The sequence below is a fragment of the Dermacentor andersoni genome, chromosome 2, assembly GCF_023375885.2.
Source record: "Dermacentor andersoni chromosome 2, qqDerAnde1_hic_scaffold, whole genome shotgun sequence".
NCBI lineage: Eukaryota > Metazoa > Arthropoda > Arachnida > Ixodida > Ixodidae > Dermacentor > Dermacentor andersoni.
Genome location: NC_092815.1, coordinates 205,195,454 through 205,200,890, shown reverse-complemented (window position 1 = coordinate 205,200,890; position 5,437 = coordinate 205,195,454).

Below are 5,437 nucleotides of genomic sequence, written 5' to 3'. Positions count from 1 at the left end.
CGTGTCACTGGAAAGAAAGTTCTCTGCACGTATACACAATACCTTGCAACAAGATATTTAAATATACGTATAAGTCTCCAATAAATTTACGTATCTAAGAAAAAGTCACTGTATATAATGCGTCAAATAAGGAAAATAAACATGCTGCCCAATCAGATTCACAGGATTCTAGATCCCAGCCCCATTCCATCCACTCCCCCCGATGTATCGCGCGCGACGGAAGGCGGCGCGCTTGCTCCTGCTTTTCCCCTTTGAGCACACAAGACTGAGCCACCATCAACGGCTCAGCCATTCCACCCGCCCCCCCTATTCTTTCGCTTGCACATACAGCATGCGGCGCGCGGTCCCGACGTTATCGCCCTTAGACTTCATACGAAACATGAGGGCGACGGCGACAGCAGCAATGCGCCTGGAGTGTTCATATAATTGCTATCGCAATAATATAATAATAGTATCCGGCAACTGAAGCGTGCCGTGGCCGATTACTTTCCGCAAAAGAAGAAGTAACAAACTGTCACCATGCGACAATTCACTGCGCCGCAACAATGTATTCTTTTTTTATTTGTGGGGCGAGGGCACCGAAATGAAAAAAAACCGCAAAGGAGAATATGTTCGCCACAATCCAATGCCTACTTTGGGCACCTAATGTGGCTACCGAATAAATATCGAAGAAAACGTGAGACGCTTGGTCCACCGAGAACCATACGCATAGTGCTCGGTATCCTACACCGGCGAGACAAGACTTTCTGGAGAGGTTTTGCTCAAGCGAACGCGGTGCAATCTGTCGAGTCTTCACAGTGATGGCGTTGAGCGACCACTGTTTCTTTTTCTCGTCTGCTAGCCAGAAGGCCAGAGAAAAGCGAACGCGCACCGAAGTGCGCCGCGCGGTGGTAGGGGCAACACGAGAAAAACGCATGCGCTCTGGCTGGTCCTGGCAGCCTGCGGGTAGGGTAGCGAGTACAAAAAAAGTTTAGGAGGCTCAATGTGTCCTCACGAATAAAAGCCAAAGTAGAAAAAATAAATAACGTAGTTACCTTGGCTGGCTTTAGTGTCTTGACATGGATGCTATGGCGAGGTGAAAAAAAAATGGTATTCTTTGTGCGACATGACGGCACGAATAACCCACCACAACGCTTCGTCTCATCGGATCTCGCTACGTGTTTTGTCAACTTGTCTGATAGTGTGTTGATTTGGCTTGTCTTGTTGTATGTTCCGATAGACTTTAGAAAAGTCAATGCACCTTTGGCGTCAAATGTTTATAACAACATTAAACCTACAAACTTTCGCACTTGAATATCTGAAGCACAACATTGGAAATGTCAATGCACGTTTCGCATCAAAAGTTTATGAGAACTTTATGCCCATAAAGTTTCGGAATTTAAATCCATGCGCTCCGTAGATTCCGCGGCGAGCCCGTTTGCCATCAAAACTCTTTTGAAAATGTGTGCTCGGATTGGGCTCCTGGCGTTATGTGACTCTCGGGGCATGGGCGTTGCCTCGAAATCCAGCCCGAGTTCGCAATGTTCGCAGTGAAATGTCTTTTCGAGCGTGAAAAAGACATTCAAGACAAAATCCAGAATTATTTCCGGCGCCGGGGGTTCTTTGGTCGACGGTGCATGGACAGCACGAAAAAATTTCGGGGGGGGGCTGAAGCCCCATAAGCCCCCCCCCCCTGGCTACGCCCCTGAACATGGCCACAATTAGTACATGACCGGGGTAGTTGGAGAAGTATGGGAGAGGCCTTTGCCCTGCAGTGGGCGTAACCAGGCTGATGATGATGATGATAGAACACTATAGGGGTGTCCGCTCTTGTTGAATTTCTTTCTCTATGATTCTGCGATCGTCCAGCGTGGTCTGGCTGAGAGCCTGTGTTGTGGCCAGCTCTGTTTACGTAGCGTACCATCGCGTAGGCTGAGGGCAGAGTTGTTTTGGAAACGCGCAGCTGCCCGTGTATTTGCGCTCTTAAATGCAGTAAATAATGTCCGGGAAGGGAAAGATGCTTGAAAATCGGATGTCTTTGTCATGTTTTCTGGTATTGTTTAGGATGAGTCGGGTGTTTTCTACGCCACGTATGCAAAAGCAAATTGCTTTTGTTTGTAATACCGACAATTCACCCCTTCGGGACGTTTCGCCTCTGCATGCAGAATTTTTATAAGGTCTAAATACCAAAATGACACATGCTTGTACTTTACTGTTTTTTTTTTTTTTGCTGATGCCTTCCGGTGGGGCATTGTACGGGAACTACTACTTACCTGGTGCCACAACGTTGGATGAATGCACAAAACCCCGGAACGAGCACCTATATAGAGCAAAATAAACATTTACTCATTTCACAACGCGGCTTACGTCTACTTTATGAGATTTTACGACGACAACGGTGGTGGTCACTCTCCGCGGATGGACAGCAGGCTCGCGCACCTCGTACAAGCCGAAAATTCCATCCAGAAACGGCTGCAAGGGCAAAAACACAATAGAAATCTAAGGCGCAAAATCGCGGAACTAAACAAGACCATCGAAGCACACTGCGCCCAGTTATGCAATCAGGATTGGGACGAGGTATGCGATGCCATGGACGGCAACATCAACACGGGCAAGACGTGAAAGATCTTAAGCACCTGCTCGACCCGTCGGGAACGAAGACAGCGGCGAAAGCGGAAATGACCAAGCTCAGACACAAGTACAAAGGAAACAACCGTGAAATGGGTGATGAAATCATCAAGCTCTACCATGAGAGACCTCCAGCCGTTGAACACCGGAACTACTCGGGCTCTCCCAACGAAGACCTCGACAGAGATTTCTCCCAGCAAGAAATCAAGGCGGTCCTGCAGACCATCAAGACCAAGTCGGCTCCGGGCCCCGACAAAGTGACCAACAAGATGCTCCGGAACCTGGACGACCAGACAACGAGCCGCTTGACAGACTACATCAACGAGTGCTGGCGGAACGGCGGGATACCCGACGAATGGAAGAGGTCCGACGTGATCCTCATCCCGAAGCCGGGTAAACCCTTAGAAATACAGAACATGCGGCCGATCTCTCTCACTTCCTGCGTTGGTAAAGCGATGGAGCACGCTTGCCTCAGTAGGGTTAACGGCTACCTGGAGTCAAACGACCTGTACCACAGCAATACGATTGGCTTCAGAAGAGGGCTCTCTACACAAGACGCCATGATACAACTAAAGGAGCAAGTCATAGATACCACGGGGCGGGGCTTGAGGGCAATACTTGGACTTGATCTAAAGAAGGCCTTCGACAGGGTCAAGCACACGGCCATACTCGACAGAATCGTGCAACTCGGCCTGGGCGAACGAACGTATAATTTTATCCAAAATTTCCTTACGGGAAGAACAGCCAGAATCAGACTGGACGAGGAGGAGAGTATCCAGGTGGACATGGGCAGCGCTGGCACGCCGCAAGGGTCCGTCGTGTCACCGATGCTCTTCAACCTCGTCATGATCGGACTATCGGAAAAACTGGACCGAATAGAAGGCATTAATCACACCGTTTATGCAGATGACATTACGATTTGGACCACGAAAGACGCAAGCGAGGGCGATATGGAGAACAGACTTCAAGGGGCGGTGGAGGCAATCGAAAATCATCTAGAGGGCACCGGACTTGAATGCTCGCCGGAAAAATCGGAATTGCTGCTCTACCGCCCCAGGAGGTTCGGCAAACCGTCCAGAGACGTAGCGGAACTACACAAAATGGGAATCAGATTAACCACGAGGAAAGGCACGGAGATACCCATGGTCCAAAAGATTTAGAGTCCTGGGTCTCTGGATCGAAGCCAGGGGAACAAACACGGAAACTATAACACGCCTGGAAAAGAAAGTCACGGCGGCCATTCGGCTAGTACAGAGAGTCTCCAACAACAGGAGGGGGATTAGAGAAAGAAACGTCGTACGGCTCGTTCAGGCCTTCGCGATCAGCCACGTCGCGTACGTGGCGGCATTCGTCCACTGGAACAAGGCCCAGAAAGACAGGATCGACGCGCTCATTAGAAAAGCGTAGAGAACAGCACTGGGTCTCCCCCAATACACAAGAAACGAAAGGTTACTACAACTCGGGGTGCATAACACGCTGGAGGAGATCGCAGAAGCACAGAGAATAGCGCAACTCGAAAGACTCTCCGGAACCAAGGCGGGCAGAGAAATCATGGAAAAGATCGGCATAAACTACCACGGAATGAACGGCCCCAAGATGCAGATTCACCCAGACGACCGAGCCGCAATTAAAACGGAAAATATCCCGAAGAACATGCACCCCGTGCACAATGTCGAGAGAAGAAAATGCCGCACGAAAACGATTCTCAAAAACCACGGGGCGCGGGAGGGGGTGCTCTTCGCAGACGCCGCGCGGTACCCCCGAAACAGGGACGACAATGGTGGTGTCGGCGCTGACAAAGGTAACTTCCTCTTCGCAATGGCGGTCGTATGCACGAAAGGAAAGACCGTGACTGCGGGCTCCGTAAGGACTAGATCGTCGGAGGCAGCGGAAGAAACGGCAATCGCATTGGCTATAATCAGCGGTCGGCAACAATACAGAACAATAATCAGCGACTCCAAGACGGCTATTAGGAATTTCACAAAGGGCTGGGTCTCCACCGAGGCGGCCAAAATCCTGAACCACAGAGCAGAAGACTAAGAACGGCACAATTACACCCAAATACCTCAAATGGATCCCGGCACATATGGGAGAAGTTACCATGAATGCCCCTCCCAACCTCAACGAGAAGGCCCACCGAGTCGCGCGAAAACTAATCCACCGCGGCACGGACAGTGACGGCCCAACACCCCGCAACCCCCGGGGAAGGACTGCGGCGGAGGCGATGGAGAAGACGGAGGAGGCAACGACGACGAAGAAGCGATAAAAGCCGACAGGGACAGACTGGTCACGTACCACGACATACTGACACACTACACGAAACAAAGAGAAGCATACCCACAACCCCACAAACAACTCGACAGGTCTCAAGAAACAGATTGGAGAAGATTGCAAACCAGAACGTTCCGAAACCCAGTACACCTAAACAGAATAAATTCAACACAATATCCAGACGCAAGCTGCAAGCTCTGCAAACACGAACACGCAGACATGGCACACATCTTGTGGAAGTGCACACAGGTTAGTTCAGTATACGTAGAGGACAAGATAGAACCGGACCTTCTCGAGGAGCGATGGCTAAGCGCTCTGACTAGCTCAGAACTACACGACCAATTATGGGCTATCCAGAGGGCCCGGGCAGCGGTGGAAAGGCTATGCCTCACCGCACACAATGCCCGGGTGGCCTGAGCCCGGGCTGGCAACCTCGCAGGTCCTTTTTCCATTAAAGTTTTTTCCGTCCGTCCGTCCGATAACGCGTTTATGCTAGCGTTCAAAACGCGCGCGCCCAAAGCTGAAACTGGAAGTGGGGTTCAGGTATGAATGTCGACGG